This window comes from Pecten maximus, chromosome 15 (genome assembly GCF_902652985.1).
Source record: "Pecten maximus chromosome 15, xPecMax1.1, whole genome shotgun sequence".
Taxonomy (NCBI): domain Eukaryota; kingdom Metazoa; phylum Mollusca; class Bivalvia; order Pectinida; family Pectinidae; genus Pecten; species Pecten maximus.
In genome coordinates this window covers 18,013,756-18,034,615 of record NC_047029.1, presented here as the reverse complement: position 1 = coordinate 18,034,615, position 20,860 = coordinate 18,013,756, and the positions used below count along the sequence as shown (strand labels likewise).

The 20,860-nt window shown below is 36.4% G+C and overlaps 1 protein-coding gene across 5 annotated transcripts in view; it reads left to right on the top strand.

Annotated features, from left to right (window-relative positions):
- The first annotated feature begins 5,603 nt into the window (after positions 1–5,603).
- LOC117343806 (trace amine-associated receptor 1-like) overlaps positions 5,604–20,860 on the top strand; it is a 49,782-nt gene continuing 34,525 nt past the window's right edge. For 3 of the 5 annotated variants that reach the window (XM_033906323.1, XM_033906321.1, XM_033906318.1), the window contains exon 1: positions 5,604–5,867. The gene's annotated coding sequence lies outside the window, so the exon portion shown is untranslated. Of the gene's footprint in view, positions 5,868–18,937; positions 19,223–20,860 lie in introns of those variants that run through there. The other 2 variants (XM_033906322.1, XM_033906319.1) reach the window with 2 other exon arrangements.

The following is a 20,860-nucleotide window of genomic DNA, read 5'->3' as shown; positions in this document are numbered from 1 at the left end:
GATGACACAGATTTGATACTAGATGGGTCAGAAAGATCTTTAAGGGAGTCGGTAATGAACTTCGTGGCTTTTCCAAGATATCTAGGGAATATGAGGTAGGGATAATTTTACTTTTTTGGGAATTGCTTTTTTCTGTTAATTTAAGTGAAATTCCAGGTATGAATTTTGATAAAAATAAAAAATGAAAAATTTCAGTCCTATTAACTCCAATTGGTAAAATTAATATATTTAAATCATTACTTATTCCTCAGCTCGATTACCTTTTCATCACCTTACCAAACCCATTCATTTCAAAGTTGAATTCACTTGTATATGATTTTCTTTATCCAAACTGGTACAACGCAGGCGTGAATACACTAAACGACCTTATAAAGGATTCTGACAACTTCACCTTTCCCACATTTAATGAATTTTCAAATATATTCCATATCAATTCAAATTTTCTCCAGTTTCAAGGTATTGTGTCAGTGGCCAAGCATTTTCTGCGAAGATTTGATTCTCAGTTGGAGACATTCTGCCCATGGATTTGAAATGTGTTTTAAGAATCAAAAAGGCTCTTGATAACTCATGCCATCACACCAACAGGTACAAGAAAATGGAATGAGGAATTTGAGTATCACGAGGAGAAATGGGAAAAAATCTTAAAAATTCCTTTTACTCTAACAAAAAGCACAAAACTTTTTTCAAGTGGGAATTCTATACCACATTTTAGTAACCAATACGCTCACTATGTACAATTTGTTACATGGAAAGGGAAACACTTGTACATTGCCTATGGGAATGTATTGAAGTTAAGACTCTTTTTTGAAAGATTTGATACTCTTCTTGATATTTTGTTTATCCCATTTCTAATGAATAAGGTCTCTACCTTTTGGAGTAATTTCTCAAATTAATATGGTTGATAATGAAATACTAATAATTATTAAGCATTATATTTATAAAAGAAGATGCCATCAGAAAACTCTTTATATGAATGCACGAATTAATGATATTAATTATTAGTTAGAAATATGACTTAATATGGTACGAGTACATGTAGTTTTTCTTTATCTATTCCATTATATCTTTATCTTTTAATGGTATATGCCCTGATAATACACAATACTTAAAAAATATAGATTGTATTTATATTTTCTTAACATCAGTAAGTAGTACCTTATCAGTAAATAATAGTGTAAGGGAACTTCTTTACCTGTCTGTCTCTATGTCTCTACTCCTCTGTTTGTCTCCATTTTGTCTGTCTGTCTCGTCTCTCTTTCCCTATCTCTCTTTGCATGTCTGAGTGTGGTGATGTGAATGAAAACACAGGCAGTAATTATATATATATATATATATATATATCTAGGTGCTTCTTTGTACTGTTAAATGGTGAGCAGAATGTGATGATAATTATAAAGCGTGAGAGTTGTTATGTGTGTGTACATGGGAATGTGTGTGGGTAAGTGTGTATGTCCCTCTGTGTTCTCGTCTCATTGTGTCTATATTAAAAGACTTGAAAAATGAAACGATTATAAACTAGAACTGTCGCCAGGATGGCTGACTAATACCCCCGCAATCTGCACGAGTCGATGGTGAACTGTTAATAATAGGCCAACTAAGAGAACCCAGTAATATAGTGTCCAGTCGCCATAGCAACCATTATTTTGAGAAAAAGAAAGTGGCATGCACATCTACAAATGGTCCTCTATATTTGTGTGAAGTTTCATTGAAATCGGCCCTTCGGTTTAGGAGGAGTTGTCCGGACAAACTTAAAGTTATGGTTCTTATCGGAAAACCTGTTTATAGTGACAAATTGCCAAAGCAACCATAATTTTGAGAAAAAGAGAGTGGCATGCACATCTTCACATGGTCCTCTATATGTGTGAAGTTTCATTGAAATTTGCCGTTCGGTTTAGGAGGCCTGTTTATAGTGGCAAATTGCCAAAGCAACCATAATTTTGAGAAAAAGAGAGTTACATGCACATCTTCACATGGTCCTCTATATTTGTGTGAAGTTTCATTGAAATCGGCCCTTTCGGTTTAGGAGGAGTTGTCCTGACAACATGTGTCTACAGACAGACGGACGGACAGACAACCCGATTCCAGTATACCCCCTAACTTCGTTGCGGGGGTATAAAAAATATATTTATCTTCTGAAAGAAAAACAAGCATCTGACTTGTGTGTGGAGGTCCGGGTTCGAACACTGGTCTGGTTTTGCATTTTTAGCCCACCATCATCAGATGGTGGGCTATTCAAATCGCCCTGCGTCCGTGGTCCGTGGTCCGTCCGCCCCTCCGTCCGTCCGTCCGTCCGTCCGTAAACAATTCTTGTTATCGCGAATCCTCAGAAAGTACTGAAGGGATCTTTCTCAAATTTCATATGTAGGTTCCCCTTGGTGCCTTGTTATGCATATTGCATTTTGAGATGAATCGGAAAACAACATGGCCGACAGGCAGCCATCTTGGATTTTGACAATTGAAGTTTGTTATCGCTATTTCTCAGAAAGCACTGAAGGGATCTTTCTCAAATTTCATACGTAGGTTCCTCTTGTTGCCTAGTTATGCATATTGCATTTTGAGACCAATCAGAAAACAACCTGGCCGACAGGCAGCCATCTTGGATTTTGACAATTGAAGTTTGTTATCGCTATTTCTCAGAAAGTACTGAAGGGATCTTTCTCAAATTTCATACGTAGGTTCCTCTTGTTGCCTAGTTATGCATATTGCATTTTGCGACCAATCGGAAAACAACCTGGCTGACAGGCAGCCATCTTGGATTTTGACAATTGAAGTTTGTTATCGCTATTTCTCAGAAAGTAATGAAGGGATCTTTCTCAAATTTCATACATACGTTCCCCTCAGTGCCTTGTTATGCATATTGCATTTTGAGACCAATCAGAAAACAACATGGCTGACAGGTAGCCATCTTGGATATTGACAATTGAAGTTTGTTATCGCTATTTCTCAGAAAGTACTGAAGGGATCTTTCTCAAATTTCATATGTAGGTTCCCCTTGGTGCCTAGTAATGCATATTGCATTTTGAAACTAATCAGAAAACAACATGGCCGACAGGCAGCCATCTTGGATTTTGACAATTGAAGTTTGTTATCGCTAATTCTCAGAAAGCACTCAAGGGATCTTTCTCAAATTTCATATGTAGGTTCCCCTCAGTGCCTAGTTTTGCATATTGGGACCAATCCAAAAACAACATGGTCGACAGACAGCCATTATCGCTAAATCTTAAATTTTATATATAGCTTCCCCTTGTTTGAAAAGTACTAGCTATAGAGGGCTGTTTCTGAATTTACACAAATTAGTAAGACTTAGAAGAAGGGAAAAGTAGAGAAAAGATCAATCTGACATGGAACCTATGCAGATCATTCAATGGTGGGCGCCAAGATCCCTCTGGGATCTCTTGTTATCAATACAACTACACATATATACACTGTATTACAAGAATGGACCAGATATGTTTATACATCGGAATGTCGATATCCAACACCATGACCAGAGCTGACCGAGAATGGCAAAGGTTTGATTACATCCTCACAATAAGCCGCATAGTTTATCAATCACTTCTGATGGCACAAACAGAGTCAAAGCTATTATGGAAGTATTGAGATGCACCCTAGGACCGGAACTATTATGGAAGTATTGGGGGTGCACCCTGGGACCAGAAACTATTTAACGAATCTTGCATAACCTCGTCATTCCCATTTTCGAGATAAACTGGATGAGGGTAGGCAAGATTATTGCATTGATCTTATGGTTTTATTTAATGTTGCATGTATATTCCTCAATGAATAGAATTGATTGTCCCATTTCTTTAAAACGGACCCGATCGGCGTTAACAAGTTTTCTGATTTTTTTTTTTACTTTATAAGTTGTGTGCGGATAATTCGTCATTGGAAAATTACTTCAAAACGTTATCTATTCAAAATAAAGTCATTTTAAAGTTAAAATATACAACTGATATATTTTTTTCAATATTTTTGCAAGGCTCGCTATCAATATACATGACGCAAAGGATCATCCAGAATTCAAAGGCATTCCGGAATAATAATTGGCAGGCTATGTGATGACAACTTTATCAGGGTGTCATTTGTCAAACCCAGTAACCTTTATGTCTGACCGTTTCAGACGTTTCTGTAACATGACTGTTTTTGGCGGCCTTTTTTGGAACCGAAATATTCGTAAGCGACTGACTCATTTCAACTCTGTTTTCATATCTTTTTGTACCGTACTATGGTACAAAAGGGATGTAAACAAACTACATGAAAAACAAGAGGCCAAGGGCCACGTAGTTCTCTGGGCATGATATTATTCTATTTATTGTTGTCAATTTTTTTGCATGTGGTAATTATAATTTGTTTGTCAGACCCAACATCTCAACTGTAAACGATCATTTACAGTGCAGCTCTTACGACTTTTTCAGCTAAAATTCCAAATTTACCGGACAGTTGGCAACCGTAAACAACAATCAATCGAATACCTGATTAAATCTTATCAATCAAAAGTCGACAACTGAAGAATGTCAATAATTGATCACAAACGAATGATCTGTTTTGAACAATCGCTAAAAAGTTTATTATGATGTATCACAGTATTATAGTATTATATTCTAAAATTATTTTCTGGTGAATTATGTGCACGCTATATTCTCACGTTGAACTTTCCGATGACAAACGAGTTCTATAACCTCGTACCGTTTATGAATATTTTCATTTCTATAGCTTTCGTCGTCCAATGGTGTTAATTTTGTCAACAGTTCTACGTTGTTTATCTGATGTTTACATTTGAGGGAATTAAAATACATGTTATTCAAAATGCGTTCATATTTACTGCTTTTATAGAAAAGAAATTTTAGTCACAGACCCTATCAGATAGCGAGGAACAACAGTAAAAACTACCCCTATTTGAGCTGTCACACTGCGTACGCTCCTTATTGTGGTTGATAAGGGAGAAATAGTAAGGCCGTGTATACATGTGTACAACGTTTAACCCAACGGTGTCGCCTAGTGGGAGGTATAACCTAAATGGTTTTGGCTGCGGTGTACATGTGCTTCACCATTGTTACTTAAAATAGACGTTAAAACTTAAATTTTCTTCAGTTAAAAGCACAATACCTATTGTCTGGCATCACAACCTACAGCCATGAATGCACAGTTAGGCTTCGAATCTGTTTACAAGGTGCAGCTGCATCACATTTTTCGACCGATGGCTATAGTTCTCGGGGCTATAAATAGCCCCAGGGAACTGAAAACCGTTACAGTTTTCAGTATCAGCCACTACAATTATATATAACACTCGCTGTAGAAGTTTGTAGCGAGGATGACTCATCTCCTAGTAAGTCTCATAATAATGTAGGGACAGTGAATAAATGTGTTAATATCTCAAAAACGGGACGATCTAAAATCCACAAAGTATGTCAGTGTCTGCCTCACCATGACATGTACCACTAAACAAAATTTCAACAAATTCACTTCTTTTTATTATAAGCAATCGTGCCAACAAATACCAAACCTATACAAAGCCAAATACCTAAAATCGACGCCCCCCACCTCATGTATATCCTGCCCGGCGGAGTACTAATGCTATCAATGCTTGGTAACGTATACGTGAACTTACATCATACTATTGTCAATGTCAGGATTCCTAAAACGATGACTGACGTGTCTAAAATTAGTTATGTTGGTTTTCCTCTTAACAACGTTGTGCTACTATCGACATATATACAACGTGCTCCGTGAATAACTGTGTTAAATGACTATGTGTGCGGTACTTCGTCGGTATTGGCACCAACGCACGTTACAAGTGGATTAGAGAAAAACATAAAACGCTGATGAGGATTATAAATTCATTAATCTGGTGCACGTTGTTTTTATCGGTGAGTATTATTCATCTTTCAAATTTTATAGTCATGCAAATCAGAGCATATAATTGGCAGGAAGTTATTCAGCAAAAACACAGTGGTAACACACTTTCACCAGGAGAGCCGAGGTTCGATTCCACGATCAGACGTGAACAGGTACCATATAGCATCACCTGTCCGACCACGTGGATTTTCCGGTTACTCCAGTTTCCTGGCGGGTCTACATGAGTGATTAAATTTGTTTCGCAACATATATACAATGAATAAACTTCATTTAACTGAATCGTGTGAAGGGGTTTGACTATGGTAGGTCCCCTACCCATGTATTTGACCCGATATGTGGAACCACATTGTATTATACTGCCACCTCCATCGCCCCGAACTTCTGATATTAAGATTATAAATTGATTTGTATAATACTTTTGGTCTTTGAATATGTCTTATTCTATCAGATTTCAGCTAGGCTACTCCTGTATCCATATATAGCTCTATAGTTTCTCGGAATCCTATATCAGTTTTCGACGAATTAAGGTGCGCTTACACGTGTCACTGTGTACTAACATATTTACATATCCCCTTCGGCCTGTCGTCTGCTCTCGTCCGTGTGTGTACGTGCAACGTGTTATGTTACGACTAAGCGATTTCAGGCATCTTAAATAAATTATAAATCGACATAAAAAAATCGGATGATTGGTAACATTTTTTTTCTCTATCCAACAATAGTATATGACATGTAATTCACACGGAAGTTATTAAATTATCCATGTGAACTGGCAGGTGTTTAACACCGGGTCATTTGCTATATAAACATTACCTGAGTTTACCTGTGCATACTTTTGGTATAGTCTGTATCAGTATACATGAAACTCAATTGTGACTTAGCCAACAATAAGATTGTTTAAGAATACTTAAAAAATAAAACGATGTATATTCATGTGTACTTGCATAGTAATAATATAGTATATTTAGCAGTAATTTATTATTTATATTGATAATATTACACATATGAATTCCATACATGTATAACAATTCTAAAATGAAAAGATAGAAAATATTTTATGATTAAAAGTGTAGGCCTACAATACACTTTACTGTATGTTGATATAGAGGCTTCGATGAAACTTTGAACTTTATCTGTGATTTCTAAGGTGATACTGTGAGTAGTGTTTTATTGTTCAATAAGCTCAAATGATAATGATCATGCATCAAGTACTTTTTGCTTGAACTATTAAATTTTCATTTAAAAGTATTTTGTTGTTTATTGTATTATCATCAATGTCTTTAAAGCCTGAGGTTGTGTCACTAAATGTACGTTATATATTGCATACAATATATATAAGTATATCACAATGAATTAGTTGACATTAAATTATTGATAATGTGGCATTTCAATATAAATTAAGCAATGAAGTTTGAAAGTTAAGACTAGAAAAGATAACATGTTAAAGAAATTTATATATAAAAAAAGTGAATTTAAAAAATATATATTTAACACAATTGTGCAGCAAAATAAATAAAGGTAACACAGGTAACCTCAAAGTCTGTTTCTTCCAAACATACTATTGCCTTACCTATAAGTAGTGCCTATTGTGCCTACCCCCAATGCTAAACTAGGATATGATGGATAAGTGGGAAGACCCCTTGCACTGGACCATTAATGTCAGAAGGCTACCTTTTCACCTAATATCACTGGAGATGACTGATAATGATGTAGAGTGAGGAGTACAAAAAACAGAGGCATGGAATCCATGAATGTGTGAAAGATTTTAGCATATTTGACCCCTGTGACCTTGAATGAAAGTCAATGTCATTCATTTGAACAATCTTGATACCTTCTTACCCTAGCATGCTACAACCTAAATATCAGGTCTCTGAGCCTCTTTGTTATTGAGAAGTCGTTTAAAGATTTTAACATATTTGAACCCTGTGACCTTGAATGAATGTCAAGGTCATTCATTTGAACAATAGTGATAGTCCTTCAACCGAGTATGGGTTATGCCCAATAACTCGTCATTAGGCGTTTTGGTTAATGAGGAGAAGCCATTAAAATATTTAAGCATATTTGACCCCTGTGATGTAGAATGAACGCCAAGGTCATTCATGTGAACAATAGTGATAGCCCTTCATCCCAGCATGCTACAGGCGCAATATGATGTCGCTCGACCTCTTGGTTATTGAGAAGAAGCCATTAAACATTTTAGCATATTTGACCCCTGTGACCTTGAATGAAGGTCAAGGTCATTCATTTGAACAATAGTGATAGTCCTTCAACCGAGCATGGTTTATGCCAAATAACTCGTCACTAGGCCTCTTGGTTATTGAGAAGCCATTTAAAATTGTTAGCATATTTGACCCCTGTGACGTTGAAGGAAGGCCAAGGTCATTCATTTGAACAATAGTGATAGCCCTTCACCTTAGCATGAAAATGCCCAATACCAGGTCGCTGGACCTCTTGGTTATGATGAAGACGTTTAAAGATTTTAACATATTTGAACCCTGTGACATTGAATCAAAGTCACGTCACTCATTTTTTGTTTTTGAAGATTTAAAAGCTTTCCTATATGCAGTTATTATTTTATATACCGTATATCGGGGTTTTTTAGCGTATGCCAAATTTCGCGTTTTCTGTACAAAAAGACACGTTTTATTTTTAGCGTATTTCAATTTTAGCGTTTTCACAACCTGTAATTCAAATTTTAGCGTACATATGTTTCATATACTGTACAACAAAAACGAAGAAGTACAGTACAAGAACATTTATTGAAAATCAAAAGTTCTAACATCGGAAATGGAAGCATACGTACCGCGTGTACTGTTATGTTCGTCAATCTGCTTGACCTAACGTTAGATACTACAGATAATTCACACAGTAACATGGAGATCTACCTTCATATCCAGAACTTTACAGATGCCTGCATCTTTGAAACCGTTTGTTATAATATCAAGCCTTGTTTTCAGATGATCGTATAATTTTACCAACCCGACTTTGCACCTAGTGGTTTCATTTTGGTTAGCGAAAGTTTTGTCAATGATCGCAGCGCCACCTGCTTGCTGTTTGCCGATCTCGTCCGCATACCACATCTCAGTTTGTTTTTTTTGTTTTTTTTTCTTCAAAAAATCCTTTGCACATTTGTTAGTACTGAGGTCCATAGGCTCGAGTCACGATCAATTAAGCACACCTTTATACGGCATGTGTAAACAGGTGATCGGTTCATGACAACAACCATACAAGGGAGCTAACTCTTACTGTAAAATGTGACTAATTTTAGCGATATCTTATAATTCGCGACCAAACTGTTTATAATTTGAACTTACAGGAAGATTAACAAATAAATAGCCATGGTATGTATATTAAGGTTCATGATCACACTTCTGAAATACAATCTCCGTACATATTTACTTTACCTGTAAACCCAGTGCTTACGAAGCGACTACGATAATCACACCTGGCCGTATCTTTCAGTGAATCCTATTGTAACACCGTCAAGCTTGATCGCAGGCACTATTTTGGCTTCCAAGCAGGTTTTGTTCGTGAGGTACTGCATTGGGTATTTAACGAAACTGAAAACCGTTGTTTTGTAAGATTCCATTGAAAATGTATACCGTACCGGTAATGGACCCCAGGTTACCTTGCACTGACATACTATCTGTGTATTTCACCTATACATTGCCCAATATTAGCAAATCCAATGGTAAAATGTATTTCCTTTTAAAAAAATCCAGAGTTATTTCTGGAACTAGCATCATTATAAAAATAAAACGAGTTATTTATCCATTTGTCTGAAAGGTACTGCTATTAATAATTTACCTGAGTATTGTTTATAAATACCAAAAATAAATCATTGACACATGTACCTACCCCCTCTGAAGTGGTCTGTTGTTACACCGGGTAGGTGAGTTTGCAACACTGAAAGTTAAAATCCAAAATGTATTTTTAGAATTCAAGTATAGGAGAAGCTTTGTAAATGTCATATGGTTACTCATAGTATAATTTCGTACCTGTTCCCTGTTTTGATGTTGATGTTTTTCTTCTTATTTTCACTGTAACGAACCAACCAGTTTGGTTTATTAGGAAGAATTGGTAGGCCTTTGTGAATACAAGAGTCTTCCATTTTCAAAAGAAACACAGATAAAACCATAGCTAATCTCGCAAACACCCTGGTGTTTGTACAAACACTTTCAATAGCAAGTAATATTTACTGGAAGTCTGGTCATGAACCTTAACAATTTGTCAAGTTACTTCTGTTTAATTGCAACAGAAGAGTTATTTCATTCTGGTAATTTATTACTTGATTTACTATTTACATGATCCTTAAATCGATCAAAGGCGTTAGAGTTATAGAAATAATGGTTTCATGCAATACGAGGCATAAATGAAAGTAATTCTTTTTAAGGTTTCTCCGAGTAGCCTGTGTTACTCATTCACTTATCACATCTGTCAGCGATTGTCATTATTTGAGCTGCGTGAACTTTGACCCCCTTTCTAACAAGCTGTGCAGTCCCTATCAGGTACAATGTTTTGCGTTGCGATCCATCGGCGATTGGAGTCATTTGAGACATCATACGTAGGTAGTAGAACTCTAATTAAAATATGGCTAAATACTATTTATTATAGAAAATGATAATACAAATTTACACCGCTTTGTCAGTTAATGTCCTGTTCCCAATAGGTCGTAAAAGTCAATGTACTAAAGGACTATTAGACGGATTTACTGATCCACTTTACTATAGCACCTTGAGGACGTTTTTGTGTGAAATTTCCTTATGTTACACCATTATAACATTATTCTTTGTATCAGCCACATTGTGGGATTTGAACATTGATATAAATTGTCTGTCTACTTACGAAGTGATTAGTTACCTACAAACTCTGATATCTACATTCTTCGACCTACCATACAGATCAACATTTGACCGCTCTTGGACACACCTAACACCACGATTTATCTTTCCTTAATAAATTCTCAACATATTACGACAGCTTTACTATAACTGCTTACTAAGGGAAAATAGTTTTGTTTCACTTACGTACCCCCCAAAAGTAGGGTAGGTAAGTGGGAATACTTTTTATTTCATATTACCTTTTTTCGTATATTAGCATTGCTAAATTAAACGCTTGGATATGATAGTATATATGCATAATGTAACATGTAAATATACATTGTCAGGTCACCTGAGACGAAGTCTCAAAGGACCATTTCTAACCGCATTTTGTCCGTCGTCATGTGTTGTCCGTCGTACATCGTCCGTCCGTAGACAATTTTCATTTTCGCTTTTTCTCCAAAACAGCTGGATCAAATGCAATAAAATTTGGTAGGAAGCTTCAATGCAAAAGGCAACCAAATTTGTGAATTATATGGTCCCAACCCCCCTAGGGGCCTGGGGGGCGGGGCTAAAATTTCAAAAATCTTCTTCTCAACTCCCAGATATGGTAGAATCAAATATTCTTCACAGATAGAAAGGTATTAAGACCCTTTACAAAAGTTGTGAATTTCATGACCCTGGGGTTTGGTTTTACCCCTGGGGAGGGAGTAAATTTTACTCTAATTTCTAAAAGGGTCAAATTAACTAATATTTCAAGAAGCTTCTTCTCAAGACCTAAATAAGGTAGAATGAAAATTGTATCCTTTATAGATAGAAGCGTCTTAAGATGTTTTACCAAAATTGTGAATTTCATTACCCTTGGGTGTCACGTTTGCCCCTTGGGAGGAGGTAAACTTCACTATTTACTTTACTATTTATCTTGGGAAATCGAATTCTTGACTATCATTTTTTTTAAATCTATCGGAATTCAATCTAACATTGTTAAAAAAAAAAAAAAGCTATTTCTTAGGCATGATTAATAACGCTGTTGGTAGCCTCTTGTAGGTCATTTATTTAACCTGACAGTTCTCCTTAGCCCTAGTACCACTTGTAAACTGTATAACACATCTTATGTTGGTCTAATTCTGTCTCTGGCTTGGATAAGCATACACATCAATTCTATTTTGACATTGGAATGCAATTGACGCCTGTAGTATCTGTATTATGTAGTATCCAATATGGACATTTAGTAATTGGAATGCCACCTTATATGCAATATTTTGGCAGTATAATACACATCCATCATTTGCAGTTTAAGGTCAAATGATAATCAATTTTCCCGTTGAGAGTACCGGGATGATTTTGCTGAGATGCCCGTCGCATGTCTAGTGTTTGGAATCCCTCATTACTAACAAAAATCTTTGTTCGCTTGTGGAACGTTCCATTGTCTACCACGTTGTCAACTGATGTCATCACCAATCTAAAAGCCCGATGGTGGATTAATTTTCTCATTTCGACGTCATGTTACATGTGGGAAAGACCCGTGTTACTATATTTGGGTACGATCCCGAGCTGTATCAACCTGTACCGCTTATTCGGGGTCGATATAATAATTGAGCAAAGTGCAATGTTTACAATCAACCGATTGGTAAAAGGGAAAAAAAACACAGTCATAAAATAAGATATATGGATGCTTCCACAATTAAGTAATTAGATATTCCGCCTGTGGAGACAACGGAGTCGACATTTCGTTGCAAGTTCCGTAAGTGATATCGGTCACAAGGATAACGGTTATATATACTTTATGTATGTGCGCGATCGTTTACATTGTCTAATCAGTCGTGTGGGTTACATGCAAGTTCCGTCCTTAAATGACCTTAGCTGTTAATAGGACGTTAAACAAAATAAACCAAACCAAACCAAGCATGCAAGTTGTTACGACACTGAATAACCCGAGCTTTCTTTGGTTCTAACCATAGACTTAAACATACTGACAGATATACATCTACATATATGTCTGCGAGAATGACTATTCCCAGTGTTTATCTAATCGGGATTCAAATGTTTTGACTGTTGGTGCGGTAACCACGGCATCGGGAAGAGACTTCCAGGGATTAACAATCCGCTCGCTAAACGAATATTTCCTCAGGTTCAGTTTGCTTCTCCGTTTTATTAAGGTCATTGTATGCCCTCTTGTTCTTTTATTGGTGTTTTGCGTTACAAATCCCTCTGTGATAACTTGATCATGCTCTTCGTGTGTTAATTGATATACTTGGATCATATCTCCCCTTAGCCTTCTGTGTTTCAGTGTAGGTAATTTGAGAACTGTCAGTCTATTTTCGTATTTTAGATCCGACATTCCTGGTATTTGTTTCGTTGTTTTTCTTAGGACGTTTTCTATTTCATTTATACTTATCTGCAAATATGGGTTCTAAATACAAGCCCCATATTCTAAATGAGGCCCTACAAGCGCTTTAAATAGAAGACAGAAAGTCGTAGTATCCAAGTATGCGTAGGTTCTTCGGATGGTCCTCTTGATTCTATTTGCCTTGATAACAATATCATGAATCCGTTCGCTGAAGGTAAGATTGCTATCATTTCTAATTCCAAGGTCCTTTTCCCTTGTTACTTCCTAAAGAGAGGTAGCAACTCTTCCTTTTGGCGTTTCTTGGTATAAATGTAGAGACCTTTGTTGGATTTCTTTCCTAGCTGCAAAACAACTTTACACTTGTCTGGATGGAATTTTAAAAGCCATTCGTCTAACCATTTTTGGAGTTGATCTACATCATTCTGAAGATTGTTATTTTCCATATAATAACATATTTTAGTATCATCTGCGAATAAATACGTGGTTGCATCAATATTTTCAGGGAGGTCATTGATATAAATTACAATGAGTGTCGGTCCTAAAACATTTCCTTGGGGAATCCCACTTGTAACCTCCATCCACTTGGACATTTCTCCGTTTATCGATACTCATTGTCCGGCCAGTTATAACAGTTCGCACACAATGGATCATTTCCTGTGATAATCCATATGATTTTAATTTGCGAATAAGCCGCAGATGTGGTACCGTATCAAATGCTTTCATGAAATCTAGGTATACTGTTTCGATTGATCCTCCGTGGTCCTAATGTCTCCCTTGACAATGCCCTGTGAGGAAGGCTTTGGGCTCTGTCCCCAAGCCGAGACATACCAGAGTCTTTAAAAATGGTAGTTGCTACTCCAGCTCAGCATGTAAGGAGTGAGACGACTTCTTCATCCGATTGTCAGTATAATGTGACCGGGTGGGGTATCCTGCTGGGTGTCTTCGGCAGTATGCTTCAGTGAGGTAGCACTATAAATCGGCAAAAGTTCCGGCCTATCACAAGGAGACTTAACACGAACGTACCGCAGCCTCCCAAACTACACATACGCACTCGTCACACGTATGCATGTCGCACGCACGGGAGGCCGTCCTTAAATGACCTTATCTGTTAATAGGACGTTAGTCAGTTTGCATTGTAATGTATTTGGGCAATTATTGTCGCCCTTTTCTGGATGTGTTGGCAATAATTGACGCCCTCTCCTGTGCGGGAAGTAAATGACGCCCTCTTGGCTAAATAAATACCGTGGCCTTTACTATCAACTTTGTGTTAGCTGGAGAAATCAACGAGGGCAAACTATGAACAATCGATATATATTATACATGACGTCACTTCCGTCAGCGTCAAATAAAATGTTTGTCAATGCGTTGCGGGTGAATAAAACCTAGCAAGGATTTCGACTTAGAACAATCGCGTAAGTATGACGTCATTTTGGTGCTTTGTTGATTATAGTCACGCCGAGGCTTTGTATTACACATGAATTTGAATGCAAGCCGCCAAGCACTGCAATGATATCGATTTCACATGTGCCGTTCTTTCAATTGAACAAACAGTGGGAAAGCTTAACTTAAACCCAAGATTTAGCAAAGAGAAAGTGAAGTTCAACGTGTCTTAATGTAAATATAATAATTAAACGCTTGTTAGATTGTATTTATTGTCAATATCAATGCAATCTGGGTGACAGATAAATAGAATGACGCCCGTTAGGGCGTCATGAATATTTATCTGTCACCCAGATTGAATTGATCTTGCCAATAAATACAATCTACCAAGCGTTTAATGGTTAAATATTAACATCTATCCATTCTTCAGCTTAGTAACCTCTGTCTGCGGAAAAGTAAACAAAAAAAGCCTAGCGGGTCAATAAGCGTGGGAATTAGTAACATTATTATGACGTCGTCTATTTGTGACGTTACCGGAACGTCAACGCAACGGCACCATTTTGAAAGGACTGATCAACGCAATATTAGCGTTTTCTCGTGTTTCTTCGTGGTATATTGGTTTGGTTTGGTTTATTTTGTTTAACGTCCTATTAACATAGGCCGGAACTTTTGCCGATTTAAAGTGCTATCACAAGGAGACTTAACACGAACATACCACAGCCTCCCAAAACACACATACGCACTCACCACACGCATACATGTCGCACGCATGGGAGGCCGTCCTTAAATGACCTTGGATGTTAATAGGACGTTAAACAAAATAAACCAAACCAAACCAAACCAAACCCACTCCAAATATGCTGAGCGCTAAGCAGGAGTAGCAACTACCATTTCTAAAGACTCTGGTATGTCTCGGCTAGGGGGACAGAACCCAAAACCTTTCTCACAGCGGCGAACGCTCAACTAAAGGCCAAAAATGAGGCATTGTCAAGGGAGACATTAAACGATTTGTTTGATGTAAATATAACGATTGTATCTTATTTTGACTGCGTATACGTTAGTATGCCCGCAGTTGGCAACGAACGAACGGAGCGATAACGCGCTAACCATAGGAAATGTTCGTTGCCAGCAGCGGGCATAATAAACAATCACCACAACACCCAAAGATACCGCACTTTTGATAAAATATAGCATTGCAAACCCACACATCTTGACGGAATGTGTCTGACAAATCTGATGGGCTGAAATTATGCGACGTCACAGAACACCCGCGCAAGCGTGCAATATCATGTTTTATCACTGTTGCAGAGTATAGTTCGGTGGTAAATAAAAAAAATCGGATGTTAACCAATCGGCATCTAATCAGGATCTGTAATTAACACACAAACCATTGCAAATGTACATGGAAAGTAATATACGACTCTTTATCTCTTTAATTATATTTTAAAAACTACGCTATTGATTCTTACATTATATCATCATAAGGGTATACATTCTATCTTTAATTTTCGTAATCATCATTCAATCGACTTTCTTTTTTCTTTATATATTTACTTATACCGACCTCGTTCATTTTTTACGCTATCATCTTCTTTATTGCTTAAACACTAAGATGATCATTACCAACTTAACGCTGGATATTTGCCAACATTTGAAGCGATTCAAGCATAAATATAATAGTTTTTTTCTGTCTAGAAAATAACAATCCCTCATATAACTACACTTGAAAACGAACCATTCTAAGACAGAAATAACATTCAAAACACTTTCAGATGTCGATGCTTGTCAACTACGTCTCAACAAATTTAAACATGAATTCCCTTCGTATGTTCTCTGTAATGTGGATATGTGGTTGGCAGCTATAGCTCTATTAGTTACATTAATTTGGTTGGAGAAACAACTCAGTTTCGTTGATTCTGTCAGGAAGCATTTGTCAAATGCAATAAAAACAATGCAGTTGGTGAGTTTGGACTACGGAAGGAAGCACAAACAAAAAATAACGTCTTGTCGGATCGAGAGTAACGTTTACGGAAACTTTGCAACTCATGCTATTTTGATACGAATGCGATATTATAGTAAACAGGACTGATGGATGACTTTGTGGTAAATTATCTAAACGAAAAAGATAAAACAATGAATGGGAATAAAATTAATCCTTATCTTAAGTGTTTTTGTGCACGTTTACAAAGAGACCCAGAAAAAATTGACTCGGATACAAAAGTAAAATGTATTTATATTTCCAATAATTTGGAGCTTTAAATACAGTTTTGAAATGAATGGTCTTTAATCTTTGTACAGGTAGAAACAACATGGAACACATTTTACCTACAGGCACAAGCCTTGTCTTGGAGGACGTTATGTTTTTTGGACAACTATACTTCTGGAACATCTTTGCTCGTATTTAGGTTTTCATATCATACCACTGAGTTATTTTCATATTTTATTATTTTCTGCCTTCTTTTGTTCTTATGATACTACCATAGTAGCTTTTCGATATTCTATTGCTATCTGTTTTATGTGTCCGCTTTATTTTACGAGAGTCGATTAGTACTACATAAAAACAAAATAAATTGCATATGTCTCGTTACAAATTATCTCTTTTTTAACTAAATCTCATTATTACGAATTAAGTGATTAGTAATATATGTGTATATATACCTTCTATGTTGTCTTGCCATATGTATAATTACATGGTGATTCTGTAAACCCTTCGTAATTAGCATGTACAGGAACGCATGTGGTATTTGGTTATTTGCAATAATTGTGTTTATAAATAATGATATAAAATGCAATTAAGTGTTTACTTACGCTTACACGTAACAACACCCTGGCATCATTACATGTCCATTTTAATGATATTAAGTAAGATACTTTGCTTGGCTAAATTTGGAATATATATCTCTAATTATATGAATTCGTTTTACAGCCGATGAGTTGTACATTGTACTGTCTTGAAAAATGTGTTGGTGTATCATTGGCACTGCCCGAAAGATACAATTATTAAGAGACAAATTTCATACAAATAGTTTCATCTATACTAGCAGGACATAACAAGTATGTTTTTAGGTCATCTGAATTCCTTACGTTTCGGACGTGGTTCCACCTGTTGTTTGAGGTATGTTATCGGTTCCAGCGTTCATAAATCTACTCCTCTGAAATATTACTGAGCGACACCCCGCCTTCCGTACATCGATTACTTTGCCTATACACGTGTTCGTTTAGTAATCAGATAATAAATATGGCCACCATTACTTGTTTTGTTTGGTTTGTTTTGTTAACCGTCCTATTAATAGCCAGGGTCAGATGAGCTAAGTAGGTTATGCTTTTTAAGAAAGAGCATTATTTTATTGACTAAATATATAAAAATGCGTTGCAAATGACTATTATTTTGCAATTATTATACTATTTGAATCGTAATCTTCAATCACAGTCGATTCATCTTCCGCTAGATTGACCACTTTTAGTCCATGTTCTCATCTTTCAATCATTGTCACACGACAAAAGGATATTTGTTGATATTTAAGGATTCTTAACCAAGGTACATTGTACCTGAAGCTTGTGTGCGTGTGATATTTTATTCGGATTTGACTGAAATTCAAAGTGAATCGAAGCTCATCCCCACTTCTGACTTTTCAAGTGTTACACTTTGTTGATATAGTGGAGTGGGGTGTAATATTGCTTTTATATTAATTCCAATCAGTTGCAGACGGCTGTGATCTGATGGAGGAATTAAAAAAAAATATCCTGGTTTGGAGAGAAAAGAAATAAAATAAAATAAAACCGGAAGAAAATTGGTTGTCTTTGAACGGCTACATGTTAACTAGTGAAGATTTAAACCATACCCTGTAAATCTACATGTTATATTTACATCTATATCTATATGTTACATATGGTCAAGTAAGTAATAGTGGCGATATGGTCAATAATAGCTGCTGGATCCCAACAAACAGACGTTTGTATAGCTAGAAACAACAGTACAGACAAGTCAATTGTCGGATTTCGAGGCAATCCGCCAAATTATCAAGACAAAGTAAATCACAAACGATCACATACAAACATAGAACATGAAAAATTACACGAGTTTAGTAGATAAACAACGAACAATTTCATTATGTTTGTGTTAGGATCCCTTCGGTCTATCATTTATTCGCCAAAGGCCTTTTGTTATTAGTTTGAAAGCGTGGTGTATTCTTTAACTACATATTTTCATTTGATTCAATATCAGTATTAACTCCAGCCCTGTTTCGTGTTAAACATATTTCCGTTCCTCTCTTGTTTTTCTGCATATATCATCTTCGAGCAATGTTAGTAACGGTACTTCATTACGGCATTAATCAAATACCGTAGCAGCTTTTTTTATAGTCAGACCCAAGAAAGTAATAGGGGAACAGGGCCGGTTTATTGTACGGAAATAATTGGGAAAACTTAGCGAATCACTTAAGTAAGAGGAGGAGCCCTTGTCTGCGGCGAATACACGCACGTACAAAAATGTACTTTATCTAGTGAATCCTGTTTGTTCCACTGCTCTGTCGGGATGAAAACAAGATAATTTCTCGACTTCTCCGCTGGATCTTTCCTTGGTGGGGTCCTGTCGAGTATCGCGAAACACGTTATCTGTGTTTACGTAGAAATTCATACAAGGAAATATTTTTTGACATACGTGATTTTCTTACGAATTGCCGCAATTCCCAGAACCGTTCAGTGCATTTGATATACATATATATTTGACCTACTTGGATCTCAGTTGTATGGAATTGAATGGAGAAGTTTGGATTTATATAGGTTCGGATGATATTTGAAACTAGTGTAAAAGATTCTGGTAAGTTTTTCTTTTCTTTTCAAACAATTATTATTGAAACAATGATTTAAAATGTTTTAAAATCATGCTGATCTTTTTAATGTTTGGAATATATTAACTGTTCTTTTCTATGTTTGCCATTTGTTTCTGTAAAAAGTTCATTGTTTCTGAGATATTTATGCATATTATTTGCTCTTGTCCTTTACCTTAAACCGCAGTTGTCCTAGATTTGCACGGCAGGTGTAATCGATTAGGCATAGAACGACCTACCGGAACACCAAGTCTTATTCTCCGTGTACGTTAACATGGACATCCATTCACATCTTCATTTTGTTCGTATTTTGCTCTCGTTTTGTTGAGCGAAACATAAGACGAATGGTTCTAATAATAACTATTGAGTCAATACTGTTCTTGTATTCGAACTGTTAGATTATATCATATGTCGTCTCGTGTAAACAATGAAAATGGCTTTATTGTGGTCTGGGCGCAAACTATTTGAGGTTCAAATTTTAACAGGGGAAGTAGTTTGGCTGTTTTCCTTGCACTTTAAAGATGTTTTACGTGCATTTGTGAACAGTGACATGCGGTTAGACTAGTTAAAGAGATGAGTTGTTCTAAATCATCTTAATGATAAGAAAATGTTTTTTAACCTTTGTCAAAGTTTTACCTTAACATGTATTAAATACAGAAATACACGTAATGCTATCTAAAGTGTAACTTAATGTTGATCGTATGCATGGTTTGTAAGACTCTCGGTGTATTGGTCGAGATTATGAAGCCAAAGATAATAAAGAAAGCAATCATAACCAATAATGTTACCATATTTGTCAGATTTCAATGCTCTATGAAATGAAATGCGTCTTTCCCAAATGATACAAAAGTTATCTGGCCCAAGCAAAACACCAAAATTTGTCGGCCATGAATGATTATGGAAGTTAACTGTTATTTCCCGGAGTTGAACATGCTTCATAATAATGATTATTTCAATTATTACTATAACGCAGAACCTAATTCAAACTATGCCTGTTTTACCTTTAAATACTTCAGCGGTGGCCGAGTGGCTAAGGTGTCCCGACACATTTAATCACTAGCCCTCCACTTCTGGGTCGCGAGTTCGAAACCCACGTGGGGCAGTTGCCTGGTACTGACCGTAAGTCGGTAGTTTTTCTCCGGAACTCCGGCTTTCCTCCACCTCTAGAACCAGGCACATTCTTAAATGACCCTGGGTGTAAATAGGACGTTAAATAAAACAAACCAAATAAAACCTTTAAATATTGCACTATTTATTAAGATATTGGTATATTGCAAGGACTTACAGTGATATACAATATACCGATGACGGTACTCTTGTTCCGTTTGCCTGTTTACATGGTACATTAGCTGTATCATATATAGTTTGTCAGCGCTCTGACGGCTACATTCCCAGAGTAATTTGATCAAATTGCACAGTTATACACGAACATGATTTCCGGGACAAACTTCAGCTTCATAGTTGTTAGGCTAAAGTCACGTTTACTATATTGAAACCAATCCATTTTAGCGCTCTTAATGTTAATTCCTTGAGAAATTCGATCAATTTTCACCCATTTGGACAGGTTCGAGATTCATGGTTGTTGGGTTAAGGTCAGCATTACTATTTTTTAGTAAATCCTGTGTCAG